The 19,802-nt window shown below is 48.9% G+C and overlaps 1 long non-coding RNA gene across 1 annotated transcript; it reads right to left on the reverse strand.

The window, feature by feature from the left end:
* Positions 1–1,118: 1,118 nt before the first annotated feature.
* On the reverse strand, positions 1,119–15,649 carry LOC133140136 (uncharacterized). Its single transcript, XR_009709990.1, has 3 exons — positions 15,520–15,649; positions 9,618–9,706; positions 1,119–1,202 (listed from the first exon to the last, which is right to left on the reverse strand). It is a non-coding gene; the product is annotated as an uncharacterized LOC133140136 (long non-coding RNA).
* Between the last annotated feature and the right edge of the window lie 4,153 nt (positions 15,650–19,802).

Here is a 19,802-nt window from a genome sequence, read left to right on the forward strand (position 1 = left end):
GGTGCACTTGGCCCAGTCACACAGGTGAGTCATCTCTGTTCTCCGAATCCCTGCCACCATCCACAGCGAGACGGAGAGGGGCAGATTGAAGACATGAGCAGCTTTAAGGCGAGTTTAGAGTCCAGTGACAGAGCGTCGCTGCAACTGATGTGCAATGGATGTGGCCGGTCACAACGGCACTTGGTTTGAAAGCCAAACTGTGAGGATTATTGGAATGGGCGGGGTGCGGTGGTTGGGCAGGTTAGGGTTTATTGAAAGGACAAGTGATCATCGTATCTCTTGCTGGCCCACTCGGAAGTGCATAAAGTTTTTGCTCTCGCACAGTCAATGTTGGGTCCCTTGATTGGAGATCTCTTAGCTTCACAATGGTGAGCAGACTCACTGAAGATCACTGACACTGTATTGTGTCGGAGTTTTTAATACAGTGAAATTGCATGGTATCCGTGAGTGCACAACTGAGTCCCTGCTCCCAGAGAGCCACATGTTCTGCTGGGGTCCCTAACCCTGGTCCAGGAGAGCCACAGGGTCTGTTAGGGTCCCTAACCCTGGTCCAGGAGAGCCACAGGGTCTGTTAGGGTCCCTAACCCTGGTCCAGGAGAGCCGCAGGGTCTGTTAGGGTCCCTAACCCTGGTCCAGGAGAGCCACAGGGTCTGTTAGGGTCCCTAACCCTGGTCCAGGAGAGCCGCAGGGTCTGTTTGGAGAGAGGGAGTGGTATCACTTATAGCAGACCGCCCATGAAGATAACCCAGCTGTGCGTTTAGTGGTCTGGTTGTTGAATCGCCACAGTTCCACAACTTCTGAAATGTTCCTCCCGGACGTTTTTATAAAACCCCACACAAAAAAAACAAAAAAAACATGAATTTTAAGTATTTCAAACATTCAAAAAATGCTTGGACTTGTTTTTCAACTGTCCTGGAATTTTGGCCTATCGGCAATTAAGGGCAACACACACCTGCTGTTCATGTCAAAATAAGTGCAGGTTCAGTAACTGGTTTTCAAGTTATTTCTGCAATTTGGGTGAAAAGCCACCTCTGCAGAGTGCGAACCACTATCACACGCTGATATCTGCTCACTGTGACCTGCGTGCCCTGTTATTTTTACCCACCGAGTTCTCCTTCTGCTGCTGTGACAGGAGCCTTTTAAGAGCAGGCCGTCCGTTTCTTGCAGTTGTCAAAGACCCTGTGCAATTTCACATGTCAAACCTGCAATGAAAGTAAAATAAAATATTGTGTGTGTAAATGGTTGATGGTAGCTGTTGGAGTGGATTGTGAGCAAGGCACGTGTGTGTGTGTGTGTGTGTGTGTGAATAGTTAATGGTAGCTGTGAGTGTGTGCGTGTGTGTGTGTGTGTGTGTATGTATGTGTATGTGTAAATAGTTGATGGTTGTTGCAATAGTGGATTGTGGGTAATGCACGTGTTTGTGTGTGTAAATAGTTGATGGTAGCTGCTGTAGTGGATTGTGGGTAATATGCATGTATGTGTGTGTAGATAGTTGATGGTAGCTGCTGGAGTGGATTGTGGGTAATCCCCCTTCCCTGCCCATCCTCACCCACCTGTGGAGCTGCAGCAATCAAGCGTCGCCACGGGAACCAGTATTGATGAACTTAGCTGACTTCACTAATTAACACTGCACATACCCCATAAAGAGGCCTCCAGCACCGACCAATCAGTGATTAACACTACACATATCTCATAAAGAGGCCTCCAGCACCGACCAATCAGTGATTAACACTGCACATATCCCATAAAGAGGCCTCCAGCACCGACCAATCAGTGATTAACACTGCACATACCCCATAAAGAGGCCTCCAGCACTGACCAATCAGTGATTAACACTGCACATACCTCATAAAGAGGCCTCCAGCACCGACCAATCAGTGATTAACACTGCACATACCCCATAAAGAGGCCTCCAGCATCGTCCAATCAGCGATTAACACTGCACATATGTCATAAAGAGGCCTCCAGCACCGACCAATCAGTGGTTAACACTGCACAAACCCCATAAAGAGGCCTCCAGCACTGACCAATCAGTGATTAACACTGCACATACCCCATAAAGAGGCCTCCAGCATCGACCAATCAGTGATTAACACTGCACATACCCCATAAAGAGGCCTCCAGCACTGACCAATCAGTGATTAACACTGCACATACCTCATAAAGAGGCCTCCAGCACCGACCAATCAGTGATTAACACTGCACATACCCCATAAAGAGGCCTCCAGCATCGTCCAATCAGCGATTAACACTGCACATATGTCATAAAGAGGCCTCCAGCACCGACCAATCAGTGGTTAACACTGCACAAACCCCATAAAGAGGCCTCCAGCACTGACCAATCAGTGATTAACACTGCACATACCCCATAAGGAGGCCTCCAGCATCGACCAATCAGTGATTAACACTGCACATACCCCATAAAGAGGCCTCCAGCACTGACCAATCAGTGATTAACACTGCACATACCTCATAAAGAGGCCTCCAGCACTGACCAATCAGTGATTAACACTGCACATACCCCATAAAGAGGCCTCCGGTATCGACCAATCAGTGATTAACACTGCACATACCCCATAAAGAGGCCTCCAGCACTGACCAATCAGTGATTAACACTGCACATACCTCATAAAGAGGCCTCCAGCACTGACCAATCAGTGATTAACACTGCACATACCCCATAAAGAGGCCTCCAGCACTGACCAATCAGTGATTAACACTGCACAAACCTCATAAAGAGGCCTCCAGCACTGACCAATCAGTGATTAACACTGCACATACCCCATAAAGAGGCCTCCAGCACTGACCAATCAGTGATTAACACTGCACAAACCTCATAAAGAGGCCCCCAGCACTGCAGTGGGCAGTTTGGCGGTGGTGGGTTTGCGCTCATAGCACCTGCACATGACGTCTCTTTATCTGTCTGACTGATTCTACTTCAGGTCCTATTGCAGACTGTAGCCTAGAAACATTATGACACCCATTGTTTATGAATATGATTGTGCGTCACTGTGATTTTACTGAGGGAACTTATCATGACACTCCCCTCTTTTTTCGTAATCCCCCCCCTCCCCCCCGCCCCCGTATTTTTCTCTTCCTAAGAAAAGAGAAAGTCCCAAGAGAGACAGTAAGTGCAACTTGTCCACTACCCTCCAGAACATTCAACGGATTTATACGCAGAACAAAATGAAACCCAAACTCACACGTAGAGAACCGAAACACTGGGATATAATGTGTTAGTTACCCTTGAGATATACGGTACTGAGCAGTACCATTTTGCTCCGTGGTAAAGCAACACCAGCTGCTGTAGCAGACTGAGTTTGTTTAACCCGTGTTGTGAATGTTGTGTGACTCCCCGTTATTGCGTGAGCGCGGTATGTTAGCACAGTTACCCCCACATCCCCCCACATGCCCCCACATCCCCCCACATCCCCCCACATCCCCCCACATCCCCCCACATGCCCCCACATGCCCCCACATCCCCCCACATCCCCCTACATGCCCCCACATCCCCCACATCCCCCCACATCCCCCTACATGCCCCCACATCCCCCCACATCCCCCCACATCCCCCTACATGCCCCTACATCCCCCCACATCCCCCCACATCCCCCACATCCCCCCACATCTAACCCAACATCCCCCCACATCCCCCCACATGCCCCCACATCCCCCCACATCCCCCCACATCCCCCCACATCCCCCACATCCCCCCACATCCCCCACATCCCCCACATCCCCCACATGCCCCCACATCCCCCCATATCCCCCACATCCCCCCATATCCCCCACATCCCCCCATATCCCCCACATCCCCCCACATGCCCCCACGTCCCCCCACATCCCCCACATCCCCCACACCCCCCCCACATCCTCCCACATCTCCCACATCCCCCCACATCCCCAGAGCCCCAGACCCTGAGTCCCCGTCCTTTAGCACAGGCCTTTGTTGCAGTAAACAGCATGAATTTTTAATCTGGCCCAACTCTCCTGGTAAACCGTACACACACACACACACACACACACATACACACACACCCGACTCTCCTGGTAATACACACACACACCCGACTCTCATGGTAATCCACACACACACACACACACACACTCCTGGTAATACACACACACACACACACACACACACTCTCCTGGTAATACACACGCACACACACACACGCACACACACTCTCCTGGTAGTCCACACAAACCCACACACACACACGCACACACCCCCAACTCTCATGGTAGTCCACACACACACACACACACACACACCCGACTCTCGTGGTAGTCCACACACACACACACACACACACTCGTGGTAGTCCACACACACACACACACACACTTTCCTGGTAATGAATGTGTCTGACCAGGCAGGGTCTCTGGGGACGTTGGGTCCCCGTGACGGCCGTTGCTAAGTTTCAGCCATGCAGCCCTCCGAGTGGAATCTACTGGTTCCGCCCCATCGATTTGCCACACACACACTCACACACAGACACACACACACACACCAGGCATACACATATACACATGCATACACACACACATACGCACACAGGCACACACTCTCACAAATACACACACACAAGGGATTTTTCACATTAATGTGAATTCTTAAGGATGCTAACTTCTCCAGTTCATGTGTTAGTAGCTCTGCCTGTCAGTTTCCCCTGCCCCTTCAAATTCTGCCGACCTTATTTCTGTGTTTGCTGTTTTGGTCTCTTTCTCTTCTCTTTTTTACGTATTTATTTGTGTACGTACGTATTTACGTATTTATTTGTGGGGAGGATCCATAGTTTGGATTCTGTGGCCCGCGGCTGTCTGTCATTGTGTTCGCGGATAGCTGGCGGCTCGATGTGGTCGATCTGAAACCAGGGCCATTGACCTCGGGAGCTCCTCAGAGAGCCTGGCCCCTGCATCCACCATCCCCCCTTCATTCTGTCTCTCTCTTCACCCCTCCCTCCCTTGTCCCAGAAACCCCCTTCCAACTGACCTCTGACCCCTGCTGCTCCACGGAGACCAATCCCAGCCTCTAAAAATGTGCTTTGATGAAGCCGGTGGTGATGTTCCCTCTATACATGCACTCCCACACACACACACACACACACACACACTCAATCACTCATATACACACACACACACACACTCATACATGCACACTCACGCACACACACTCACACACATACATGCACACACACACACACTCCCACACACACACACACACACACACACACACACACAGACACACACACACACACTCAATCAATCATATATATACACACACACACTCACACATGCACACTCACACACACACACACACACTCACACACATGCACACACACACACACACTCCCACACACACACAATCACTCACACGCATTCCCACACAGACACACACACACACACATGCACACACAGACACACACACGCACATGCACACACGCACTCCCACACACACACAATCACTCACACGCATTCCCACACAGACACACACACACACACACACATGCACACACAGACACACACACGCACATGCACACACGCACTCCCACACGCACACACACACACACACATATGCACACACAGACACACACACACACACACTCCCACACGCACACACAGACACACACATGCACACACATGTAGTCCCACATGCACACACAGACACACATGGCCAATCACTCATACACCCACACACACACACACACAATCACTCATACACACTCCCACATGCGCATATATGCATATGCACAATCACAGAATCACAGAGAGGAACAACCGTTCAGTCTACCAGAGAGAGAAAATCACATCCAACAAACCTTGACATTTTATTAATGCCTTCTTCAGAGAACCTTAATCTCCATCTCCATGTATGTGGACATTAGCAGATGCTTTCATCAGAATTAACTTGGATGGTGAACCTTTGGCTCTGTACATACATTTACACAGCTGAACATAGGGGCTCGCCCAGTGGCTAAGGTGCCTGTAGCCCAGTGGATGAGGTGCCTGCCGCCCAGTGGCTAAGGTGCCTGTAGCCCAGTGGCTAAGGTGCCTGTAGCCCAGTGGCTAAGGTACCTGTAGCCCAGTGGATGAGGTGCCTGTAGCCCAGTGGATGAGGTACCTGTAGCCCAGTGGCTAAGGTGCCTGTAGCCCAGTGGCTAAGGTACCTGTAGCCCAGTGGATGAGGTACCTGTAGCCCAGTGGATGAGGTGCCTGTAGCCCAGTGGATGAGGTACCTGTAGCCCAGTGGATGAGGTACCTGTAGCCCAGTGGATGAGGTGCCTGTAGCCCAGTGGATGAGGTGCCTGTAGCCCAGTGGATGAGGTACCTGTAGCCCAGTGGATGAGGTACCTGTAGCCCAGTGGATGAGGTACCTGTAGCCCAGTGGATGAGGTGCCTGTAGCCCAGTGGATGAGGTGCCTGTCGCCCAGTGGATAAGGTGCATGACTAAGACCTGAAGGTCGCTGGTTCAAGCCCCGGTGTAGCCACAATAAGTGTGGCTTCAGGAGGCGAGAGGGATGAATCTGGATGGAATGGTACTGCATGTCGAATGGTAAATTCAGGGAAGGGCTTTGGAAAAGCAATGGAATTCTCGCTCTCTCTCCCAGGAGCAATTAAGTTGCTGATTGATTTTTGGATCTCTGATCGATTCACCGGCTCTCTCTCCCTCCCTCTCTCTCTCTCTCTCTCTCTCCCTCTCTCTCTCTCTCTCTCTCTCTCTCTCTCCCTCTCTCTCTCTCTCTCTCTCTCTCTCTCTCTCTCTTTCACTCTACATTGATTATTTCAAGTCTGCTGACTATGAAGGTAGCTGAGGCAGGCCCACCAGACTTAGAAATGAACTTGCTCACTGGCTTTTGCTATTTACTGCCTGTGTGTGTGTGTGTGTGTGTCTGTATGCACATGAGAGTGTGTGTGTGTGTCTTTATGCACATGAGAGTGCATGTATGTGTGTACAGTGTTGGCTCATGTGCCAAAATGTCATTCACTTATTAATGAATCAAACATTGCCATAGGCCTGGGAAATGTTCCCATAAATGCAAATTCCATTCAAAAGCTACTTTTCCCACAGAAGTGTAAAAAAAAAAAAAAGTAACTTCATTTTTTTAAACAGTCGAAAAAACTGCCTGCTTGTGCTTCTGACGACACTCGCCAAGGCTGTCAATACAAAGCATTACTTCACTACTCTCCTGAACGAGACACTGCTCTGCTCATCCAGACTCCCATCCTTTCTCAAAAGCACTGCAGTCAGCAGCTACTCTGTTCTCCTCTTTTTGTCTCCCTCTCTCTCTCCCTCTCCCTCTCTCTTTCTCCCTCTCTCTCCCTCTCTCTCTCTGTCTCTCCCTCTCTCTTTCTCCCTCTCTCTCCCTCTCTCTCTCTGTCTCTCCCTCTCTCTTTCTCCCTCTCTCTCCCTCTCTCTCTCTCCCTCTCTCTCCCTCTCTCTCTCCCTCTCTCTCTCTCTTTCTCCCTCTCTCTCCCTCTCTCTCTGTCTCTCCCTCTCTCTTTCTCCCTCTCTCCCCCCCTCTCTCTCTGTCTCTCCCTCTCTCTTTCTCCCTCTCTCTCCCTCTCTCTCTCTCTCTCCCTCTCTCTCCCTCTCTCTCTCCCTCTCTCTCTCTCTTTCTCCCTCTCTCTCCCTCTCTCTCTGTCTCTCCCTCTCTCTTTCTCCTCTCTCCCCCCCTCTCTCTCTGTCTCTCCCTCTCTCTTTCTCCCTCTCTCTCCCTCTCTCTCTCTCTGTCTCTCCCTCTCTCTTTCTCCCTCTCTCTCCCTCTCTCTCTCTGTCTCTCCCTCTCTCTTTCTCCCTCTCTCTCCCTCTCTCTCTCCCTCTCTCTCTCTCTTTCTCCCTCTCTCTCCCTCTCTCTCTGTCTCTCCCTCTCTCTTTCTCCCTCTCTCTCCCTCTCTCTCTCTCTCTCTCCCTCTCTCTTTCTCTCTCTCTCCCTCTCTCTCCCTCTCTCTTCCTCTCTCTCCCTCTATCTCCCTCTCTTTTCCTCTCTCTCTCCCCCCCTCTCTCTCTCTCTCTTTCTCTCTGGAAGTCTAATTCAGCACTCGGTCTCTCCCTGCAGTAGTACTCTAAAAACATGGCTTCTGACTTCGACACGTTTGCATTAGATTAATTGGTGCCATTGTTTTCCCATTGTGAGATCCGCAGACACGTCTGCCTTTGCTTGGTCTTTTTCGGAGCCTTTTCAGGGAGGGGAAGGAGCTGGTCTTACCGAGTGCTTTCTTGTGTGACATTTTTCCGTTATTCTGTTGGCCCTGCACGTGGAATTTGCTCAAAAGATTCAAATGACCTGGCTGGAATCCAATGCAACGCTTGCAGGTGCCGTGATCCTCATGACACTAGCCCAAAACTTCCTGTCATGTGACATGTAAATGACCTTTGACCTCAGGTTGTGTTCAGAAGAACACAATGGATCCTATGGCCTGATTGCCGTTTGTCGACAAGACGAGCAGAAATATTTTTGCATTCCTTTATCAGAATCCAGATCATTTTCCGCTGATGCTTTCATCACTTAATAATTTATTTAATGGAAGTTTTTTTTGTTTATTTTTGATCTTAGAAATACCCTGTAGCTAAAATGAGGGCTAAAATGATTCTGCTGCATTTTTTATATTTCAATAACTTTAATTTAAAGCCTTCAGATAAAAGCATTGATTATCCATGACACACATCAATGCGTAACGAGTGGAAAGGAAATATTAAAAAAAAAAAAATTTTAGTTTAGTTTTTTTAGTTAATTATTTTCATATCTGCTGCATATGTGGCAGCAGCATGGTGGTTTGAGGCTAATTTGATACCTTCGACCCTTAATGACTTAAACCCAACTACCCAACAAATGTGTTCCATACTCCGTCAGCATAATTTACACGAATCCAGTCCCACCCCCAAATTCCCATAGAGCTCCATTCAAATGCAGTTTTAGTTTTCGTATCGCTTGTAGGACAGCCTGAAAATAAGCGATCCAGACTCTGATGTGGACAGCACTGTGTTCCTCTCCCCGTGTCACTCCATCCCTGTGTGGATGGGCCTGCAGAGGCCGTCCTGGGGAAGGGTTTTAACGGCGTATTGATCGTCCTCGTTTCTTTCAGTTTTTTAAAAGGGCTGTTCGGCCATCTTTATTTACGCCGGGCGTAACTCTTTACGGTGCAGTAAACGGCGGGTTTTTACACGCCGGTTATACGGCCCCTCCGGCGCCCGCACCGCTCCCTGACTTAGAGCTCTTCTGCAAGGCCACGGAAAAAACTCCCGCCGCGCTTTAAACCGCGGCTCCTTCGGGGGAACCGTTTCGCCCCAAGTTCGCTGGACCGTACGGACTCTACCGCAGCGGGACCGCGGGGGGTCGGACCGGGCCCAGGTGGACCCCAGCGGCTGATGTTCGGGTTCCAGAGGCAGTAGCTACACAGCTGCTGAACATTAGCACCGCTCTGCCTGACAGGTGACCACATCAGCAGGGGCCTATCGGTCTGCTTCCCAACAACACGGCCAGCGGTCCGGACGACAGTCTGGCCGGACTTTATGTCCACACAGTAAAATGGCCAGTGTTAATTAAACTCTAACAGAGTAGGTGTGAGTCCAATCGGGGCAGGGGTCTAATTGAGTCCTTGAACCTTGTACTTACTGGATTTCTTTAATTCCAAGAACTTAGGCGCTTGGATTCGGCTGCTGCACTAAAGTGTTTCTTCAAGGACCAAATCTCCCAGATGTACCCTGAAAGTACAGCAATGTACAAATTAGTTATATATTTCTCGGCAGGAGTTAGATTGTATGTACCAATAGGGTGCTGCCCCAGCAATAAGCACAGTACTTTTTTAGGCTCTTTTCATTCCTTTATTTCCGAGTGTGTAGTCGACTGCCTTCACTGGGCAGTCCCACCCAGTCAAAGTGGTTTACACAGCACTTGTTTTGACACACTGTCCTGATATGTGGGGCGACATTGGCTCAGGAGGTAAGAGCAGTCGTCCGGCAGTCGGAGGGTTGCCGATTCGATCCCACCCTGGGTGTGTCGAAGCGTCCCTGATCAAGACACCTAACCCCCAAATGCTCCTGACGAGCTGGTCGGCGCCTTGCATGGCAGCCAATCGCCGTCGGTGTGTGAGTCTGTGTATGAATGGGTGAATGAGAAGCATCAATTGTACAGCGCTTTGGATAAAGGCACTTTATAAATGCCAACCATTTACCATTTATATGTTCGGGAGTGATTACACTTGAAGGACCTTTCTGCAACAGTGAAAAGGGCAGTGCCCTCTTTGAGAACTTTTCCTGTAAACACTTGAATGAAAAGGTTCAGAGAGACGTCACCGTGGGAGACCCGCAAGGCACAGTCATCACGTGACCCTGTAAGGTTCTATCTGCGTTCTCAGTGGTTTCGAGATACTGAGCTTCAAAGATACCAAAGTGAACGGGGCTCCATTTCAATTTAGAATTTCTTATTACTAAGAAATTCATACAAATGTCAGATCAAGATATGATTGAGCTAATTACGGCATTAAGAGCAGAAGTTGGCATAAAATCCTGAAACGGATCGGCCCTTGTTGTGCACCTCTGTTCCACCTAATCGCTCCCCCAAGCTTGCGACCTAAACAAAGGCCATGGCTTTGGGAATTACTCAGCGTCTGTTTATTTGTCAGCCCCTGACGTCTGGGGAAGTAAATCACGGGTTGCGGTACTTTTACAAAACGTCCCTGGCATTTGGGATGGGACCAGCATTCAGAAACCACGTCAGGGATTTCGATATAAATTTCTCCAATCCTGAGCCACCTTTTTTTTTCCACGCACGGCACTTGACAAAATGGGAGTATCGTTTTCAAGGACCTGCTCGAAGCACTTGTCAAAAGATGGTGAATCAGAAGGTTTTCCTGAAATAAAGGCCATTGGGCGATGGCACTGACTGATAGCTCTGGCCTGTGTCTGGCCGCAGATCAGAAGCCGGCAGATTAATGGGTCTGTATCTCTACCTCTCCTGCTCCTGGAGGGGCTGAAAAGGGCTTCCACTCCAAACGCCCGATGAAGTGTGTGCGCAGGTCAGGTCCCGCAGCGATGAGATTAAATATTGAGGTTATGAAAGTGTATCAGAGTGTTTGATCTGCGTAGGCTCCCTCGGAGAGGAGGGCGGAGACGTGGGGTTTGGGGCTTCGGAGTGTGACCCCGTGTGTGCCCGTTCTCACCTCGTCTGGAGCGAGGTTCACCGGGCCCAGCCCTGCTCACGCTGGTCTCACCACGGAGCCACTGCGACCTGGATCAGAACCCACCGCAGAAACCCAACACCAAAACACCGCAGAAACCCAACACCAAACCACCGCAGAAACCCAACACAGAACCACCGCAGAAACCCAACACAGAACCACTGCAGAAACCAAACACAGAACCACTGCAGAAACCAAACACAGAACCACTGCAGAAACCCAACACAGAACCACCACAGAAACCCAACACAGAACCACAGGAACAACCTGGAACAGAACCACACCAAGAACCTGAAACAGGACCACACCAAGACCCTGGAACAGAGGGACAACAGGAACAGAACCACAGTAGAAATGTACTACAGAACCAGAGCAGAACCACACTGCAGAACCGCACAGAACCAGGAGATTCAGAACCAGCCCCCCCCCCCCCCCCCCCCCCCTTTCTCTCTCCCTCTCCCTCCCCCCTGCCTGTGTCAGGGGTATTGACTCTCCCATGGTAACTCCGGCTGGGGCAGTTATAAGTGCTTAATTTAGTGGCGGGGCGGTTAGCCGGCTGGGCCTGTGGTTGTTAGAGTGGATGGCGAGTGGACTTCAAAGGGCAGGGAAGGGGGGTAATTTATCTGCCCCTCATGGTAGGCAGGGGCATGGCCCTCGCAGTTTGCCCTTTGATGTTGGTAACGAGATCATTAGAGTCCCGCCCCCCTCCAGCATCCGTACACGTGGGTCAGGATCATTAACACCGCGGTCCGCTTCGGCAATGTGGGTCACCCCCCCGCCTCGGTTAACATGCCCCCCCCCCCCCTTAAAAAAAGATCATTTGGAATAAACAATAAATAATTCAGCTCGGCCGGATAAATAAGTAATACCGCCATATATCCGTGCAGTGGTTGGTGTTGGTGGCTTTTTCACCCGGGCGTTTACTTATTAATGGGCTGAGCAGATATTCCGTCACGGGGCTCCCGTCCAGACTGGATGTGAGCGGAGAATCCGGAACGGCAGGTGGACCGTCGGGCGGTCCGAGGAGGCGTGTTTTCCTGACGCTCTGGTTTAGCTTAGTTTAGCATCCGCGTGGCTATGGCGAGAATCAGAGCCCAATAGGACGAGGAGATGGTCAAACACAACATCCAGTCAGCAAACTAATCAGAAGGGGGGTGGGTGAGAACCGAAATATGGTGAAACGAGTCAACTAAGTAATCGCAAGTCCAGAATGCACACGCAACGTGACAGAGCTTCCCTGGTGTAAAGTCCAGCTATGACCAGATATTGCCAGCTACCAGCTGTTTCAAAACATAGCTTGAGCTGTTTTTTTCACGAGGGTGTTCTCCACCGTCGTGTGCAAATGGCGGCTTTTTCAAACGGACGGACGGAAATGGCGGACGGGAGGCAGACCGGAAGCAGACCAGGGAGAGTCGGCCGCCCGGAGCAGAGCCCTGCTGGGCCTCGTTGTTGGAGTGTTGACACACTGTAATATGTTGACAAATGTACTCCCGCCACAAGCAGTCAGCGAGTGCCTAATATATGCTGCTAACCTGCCCTTGGGTGTGAGTGTGTGTGTGTGCGTGTGCAGGCAGGTAGGCTGGGCTGTTTCTGTGCGGTGCTGCGCTAACGTGCTAACGTGCACAGCTGTAAATCTGCACCTGCCTGTCTTTCAGCACCGACCTCAACCAGCACCAGGAGACTGCTGCAGAGCTATCTGACATGAGACACACACACACAAACCTGCACACACACTCTCACACACTCACACACACCTGCACACACACTCACACACACAAACTCACGCACTCACACACACCTGCACACACACACACACACACACACACACACTCACACACATCTGGGAATCATCAGGCTACTGAATACCTAAAAACCTGGAATCTCTTCAAACCCCCCCCCCCCAGGAGAAGAAGACCACCTCTGTCACTCCCCCCCCCCCCCCCCCTCTCCTTGCCCCATCTCTCTCCCTCCTGTCTGGTCTGCCCGTCAAATTCCCTGACAGTCCGACAGCACCTCCCCCCCCCACCCCCACCCCAAACCAAACAGATTGTCTAACTGCTTCGAAAACAGCCCCCCCATCTCAGTTAACCCTGAGGAACAGGAGCGTCCTTTCATGGTGGTGACCGGCCCCTGTCTCACTTACCCCCCCGCCCCCCAGACCAGATGGGACGGGGTTTTATTCGGTCTACTGTGGAATGGACACAGCTGGCCACAGTTATCTGGGTGGTTCTGCTGGTTGTCTTAGTGCCACTGTGTGGAACTCTCTAAGGGAAGGAGGGGGGTGCAATGCCTGTGGACTGCCCCACAGACCCCCCCAGATCAACCGATGCCCGCCCCCCCCCCCACCACCACCTGCAGCATTCCCACTTTCTGTTTCCTTTGAGGAAAACCCAGGGAGGGAACATGATTACCCAGAATTCCGTGTGCTTCTGTCACCAGCAGTGATTGTTACATCAGCTTTAGAATGTTCAGTTAAGATGATTCAACAATCTGAGTTTCTGAATCATTTTCTCATGACTGAGAAACTGCTATGTGTTCTGTATTCACAGGTATTTCTAATGAGCACTTTTGGTGAGAATGCATTGTGACAGTGAGACGGTCGTCCATGCTTTGTTTGGGGGATCCTTTATCTTCATCCCATGTGTCCTGTGCATATGAATCACGTTTACAATTCACTGTGCCGATTACAAAATAGAGACAAACAACCCTGCAGTTCAACAACAATACTGTATAAGTGTGTGTGTGTGTGTGTGTGTTTATACGTGAGAGTGTTTGTGTGTGTGTGCGTGTGTGTGTGTGCGTGTGTGTGTGTGTGTGCGTGCGTGTGTGTGTGTGTGTGTGTGTGTGTGCGTGCGTGTGGTTGGGAGTCAAGTGGTAGATTAATTGTTGACACACTCCCAATGCAAACAGAGGAGTTCCCCGACCCCCAAACCCCTGGCAAATTACGTGATTTATGACCAGACACTGACAAAAAACAAACTAAATCAATTGGCTATTACCTCACTTAGCACCAGTGCGGCACCTCCAGTGTGTGAAGGGGAGAGGGGGTTCATGGATAATAAAAGCATGGAGCGTTCGGGCCCCACAGGAGACCCTGTCCCCCCTTACACACCCTTCCTACAGGGGGGTCAGTGTGGGATGCCCTGTGCCCACAATGTAATCACAAGATGATGCCCCTGGAGGTACATAGGTGTGAGAGTCGGGGCAAAGGTATTTAGACATTTGGGACACCTCTGAGGGTGTTTGGGCCTGAGATATGATCGATAAAGACCTGGGTAAAATAATCATTTGAGAGTCCCTTATCGCTTTCCAGCAACACGGACAAGGAATAGGCCTGTAATTTTCTGAACAAAACATTTTTTCCCTTGGAGAAATTGCAGAAGTGTTTGTAAAATTAGGATCCATGAATTGTTGGTGTGAATTTCCCATTTACCACTTGACTAAAAATAATCCATGTCCATCCTCACATTTATTGGTTCATTTGGACCAGGAGATTGTGATGGCAGAGGACCTGTTAAACTCAGTATCATTTGAGATAAATAGATAGATACTTTATTCATCCCGAGGGAAATTGGGATGTTCAAGTATCAAGTATTTACTTGTGGACGTGCTCCTTGGCCGTCCTGAAGTTAGCAGAAGTCCTGCGGTCTGGAGCATCCTGTCTGCAGAGGAAAACTAACATGGCCGACGCTTCCTCCTCAAGCAGATTTGCAGCTATTATAGCAGCTGTACTTCTGAAATAATATCTCCTCCCTCCATATGTCTGCAGAGCAGTCCGAAAAGCTGCTTAAAACCCTACAGCCCTCCTCTTTTCAGAATGTCAAAATCAGCAGATATTTTATTTCATATTAGCTGGGCCCAGCAAATGTGCCTAGAATCAAAATCTATAAGACAGCACAAATACAGCACAAGAAATTACTTGATCATGTAATTAATCCATAACTTATTCATTTTTGTTTTTAAAACACTGCATGTTATGACGCTGCATGTGTGGAGATGTATGTTTTTCAGTCTTTCAGGAACAGAATGTGCACATTTTTCTTCTATTCTCAAAAATCTGAAATGCACTATGGGATATTATAGTTTCAGTATGATTAAAAATGATGTTGTATTCGTGTTTTTTATGGTTTAATCAGACACACTTTCTGGGCATTGGCCAAGGTAGTGATTCAACAGAAATCCTTTTAGGGATGTTTATGTGCAGTAGCAGTGTTAAATAAGCAAACTTTAAGTTCTTAGATGTTCTTTTGTGTTTCCATTTCTATTCACACAACAGTAAGCTTGTTCTTCGTTTGTGGCCATTGCTGTTCGACAAAAAGAAGTGTCTTTTTTCCTTACTTTCCTTTTGTCCAAGCAAAGTGACCTCCGATGAGCTCTGCGTCCTCTGGCTGGCTGTAAGGTCCCTCTCCTCCCCGTGGTAACCGCGGTTAGCGTCAGCGCTAGCACTGTCTGAAGGGCCAGGCAGTATTTCTGTCTCATTATTCCCTCTGGAAATGATCCCCGGCATGCGCCAGGCTACGGCTGGGGGGTATTTCTGTCCTGCTTGGAAATTTGTGGGCCGGGGTGGGGGGTGTAAATTGGGCGGGGGGGTGCAGGGAAGGTGTTGGGGTGTGGAAGAAGCCGATTGAGGCCCCTGCAGCTGCAGTGTGTGCAGGTTGGGGGGGGGGGGGTTAGGACCCTCTGTCTCAGGCCCGGGGGCTATTCTGGGAGTGGGGGCTCATCCCCCGGCTAACCCAACACTGCGGTCCTGTGACCGGGGTAAAAATGGACATGACCGCACCACTATTGCACCCAGCCCACCCCCCAATCCCACTAATCCACTCCTCACACACTGACATACACACTCTCACACACTCCCACTCACAGACACTCACACACACACACACAAACACACACAGACACTCACACACACACAAATACACAGAGACACTCACACTCATACACACAGATACACACACAGACACTCACACACACACACACAAACACACACAGACTCTCACACACACACAAATACACACAGACACTCACACTCATACACACAGATACACACTCACACACACACACACACACACACACAGACACTCACACTCATACACACAGATACACACTCACACACACACACACATATAGACACTCACACTCATACACACAAACACACACAGACACTCACATTCATACACACAGATACACACACAGACACTCACACACATGCGCACACACACACACAAATACACACAGACACACACACACACACAAATGCACACAGACACTCACACTCATACGCACACACACACAAACACACACAGACACTCACACACATGCACACACACTCCTATCCTTTCATTCTGTCTGTCTTTATTATTTAATTTATGACAGAATTACTTAAAAAATAAAAACAGTACTATTTTGTACTCTCTACTGAATATATTTTTATATATGAGTATATCCATAAATCCAGTAATCAGTCATCTAATCAATCAACTAATCAATCAACTAATCAATCATCGTCACCATACTTGTGGGAGTGCCACACACATTTATGGATCTTTCCTCATAACCCAGCTTATGAATATTCACATCACTAGTATGGGTGCAGTGCTCAGGTGGGGTAGAGTGAACACTCACCTGTTACCTATTCACACAGGTGTGCTACCTTTAAAAGTACTGAATAACGCATTGCTCCATTGGGTAGAGTTAATGCTCACCTATTTCCTGTGCACACAGGTGTTTTCCTGCAGCAGGGCTGAATAACTTTGAGTGAAATTACTTGAGAATAATCATTTTTATTTTCAAATAACCTTTACTGATGCCTCTTCAAAAAGAATTGCAGCTGAGATTGTTAATAATGAAGTTAATAATACATTACATGAATTCATTGATAATGGTGAATGTTTGCAGCAGCTTTCTCAATGGAGAGACGTGTGAAGACGTGCAGCACACCTGTTTGAAACCGTACATCCGGTGAATAAACAGCGCTCTGTTTTATTCAGATCATATCGCTGAGTGTCCCGGCCCTCAGGGGCACAGTTTGGCTGTGCCGGGGGTTAGAGACAGAGACGGGACACGCAGAGAACGCAGAGACGTGCCGCATCATTGGCTCCTATTACAAGAGCACTACATTAAAAACCAGCTGACCGCTCCCAGACCCACTTTACAGCGGACTATAAACTTTAACGGCCGCGGCCCAATGCGTTTTACGCACTGAAGTCCCAGTGGGAGGGGCGGTGTTTGTGACAGGAGGACAGACTGGTGGAGGGGGGGTGGAGGGGCGGTGGGGTAGGTAGCAGGTGCTGGTGACCCGGCCTGTTTGTCACCAGATCCACGGGACGTTCAGACCCAGGACGAGGCGGTGACATTTGGACCAAGCCCCCGCTCCACTTTCCTTAAATAAAACACTGTATGACCTGGAAAACAAACTGGATTCTGTGGTGTTTTTAACCAATGAGTTTGTGTGCAGTTCCCTGTAAGAAGACTCACAAACAGCCACACTTATTGGTCCTTATGGCAATTAAATATCCTGAAATTAAACTAATAAAATACATCAATATTTATTTATGAACCTTTATTTATACAGGGTAAGTTGACTGAGCATGCTGTTAATTTTTTTACCTTTATCAGCCTACGGAGTCACCAATATTCAGAGCAGTATATTTGGACGCACTCATGATATGATTGCACATCGATTTGCGACACATTTGGGTAGAAACGTCTGGAACAGGGGTCCGCACTCCTACTCCTGGGGAGCCCCAGGGTGTGCTGGTTTTTATTTTCACCTTAAAATCAACAACAAATTCAGACCCAGGAAACCAGGTGAGTTAATTATGTGTAATAACTGCTTTCATTGATCAATTAAGTGCTGTGTAACAACAAAAACCAGCACACCCTGCAGCTCTCAAGGACCAGGTGTGAGGACCACTTGTCTAGATTGTACAGATATAATTACAAATTATACTACCAGCTGACAAGTCAGAGTATTTCAAATAAATATTTGAGATCGCAGATCTATTAAACACTGCTGCTATTTTAGGCCAGGATACGTACTGTAAAATCAGCGTGAATGTCACATTTAAGTAAAAAATAACAGGATTATTCTTTGTTCAGTTCAGCCGTGTTATATCTGTGTTCGGTTCCTTTGGACCGGGAGGCAGTTGCCGCGGCGAGAGACCTGTTGCCTAGCTGTAGGAGCATCGGAGATTCCGCAGCGCGTTCCGACGGGCAGGAGAGTTCCGCCCGCCCGCTACCTTTCAGAGGGGCGTCTGAGCGTGTCGCACACTGCGAGGGAGGAGCCGGGTCCACAGCAGCCCGCGCCACCATGTAATTTAGCCCCCTCTCACCACTCAGTCATCTGCCTCACTCGGGAGCAGGGAAGCTGTTTAAGCCTCCCGTGCGCCCAGTGTAGAAATGAGAAAAGGGCTCTGTTTTAAACGCAGTCAGCCGGCAAAGATCCCCCACCGACCGGGAGGAAGTGAAAGCGTCTTCGCAGAAAGAGGGCCGATGGCCACACGTAGCGTAGCGTAGCGTAGCGTAGCTTAGCGTAGCCGCAATGCGTGAGAACACAAGAGCCTGTAAATACAAATTCAAATTCAAATCCAAGCAGCTTGACAATGACAGGAAATATGCTGCCAAAGCAGTGGTGATACCTCTGAACTCTGAAGTTAATTGAAGAAAATCATGTCAACAAACAAAATCGTAAAATACGAATTGCTGTTCAAAATACGTAACGGTCCTCCCTTTGCAGATATTGATTTACATAATGATTATTTATTGTGGAATATTTGTATTCTTTTCAAAAAATAATATTTACATGAAAATGAATGTGCAATTATATAAGACTTTCCCCCTACTTCATTTAGGATGGAGAATGGAAGAGAGAGATGAACTGCAGATTCATTTTTAAATGCAGCGAGATTTCAAAACGAATCTCCACAAAATTCTCCCGGAAAAAGAAAAAGGTTCTTCTGTAAAACAGGGGGCTCCACCAGTGCAGTGATGGTGTGCCGTAGGAGACACCGTCTTTCAGACGAGACATTACACCAAGGTCCTGCCTCGCTGTGGTCATTAAAGATCCCATGACGCTCTTCGCAAACAGTAGGGGGTTCTCCGGTGTCCTGGCTAAATTCCCAGCCCTGGCTCTTTCAACCTGCCACCTAATAAGCCCGATTTAATTGGCGAAGAAATAGTTCTCCCTCTCCCACACAGGCAGCTGGGAGTGGGGGCCGTTACCTTTCTTAAACAGACCCACATAGCGCAGGCAGATAAGCCAATCGGATCACTCTACCCTGTGCCAAAATTAACCGCGCCCACCATGTTGTGCACATTCTTCCAATCTGAATCACCTCACTGCATCATCACGCTCTAGCACATACATTCCTAAAGTCTGTGTTCATATCGCTCTGTTTGCTGCCCCCATACCAGTCTGCATTTGGCCCTACACTGAGCTACTTTATAAATAAAGGTACAAATGGTACATGCTTGTGGCTGGGCAGTACCCTATCGGTGCAAAAATCGTACCCTTAGCCAGTAATATATGACTAGATTGTACCTTTTTTGTTTGGGAAACTTTCTCATTTGTACCCAAAGAGAACGCTACTGCGCTTCCAGGGTACATTTGGGAAATTGAT

Source organism: Conger conger, chromosome 11, assembly GCF_963514075.1.
Source record: "Conger conger chromosome 11, fConCon1.1, whole genome shotgun sequence".
In the NCBI taxonomy this organism is placed as follows: domain Eukaryota; kingdom Metazoa; phylum Chordata; class Actinopteri; order Anguilliformes; family Congridae; genus Conger; species Conger conger.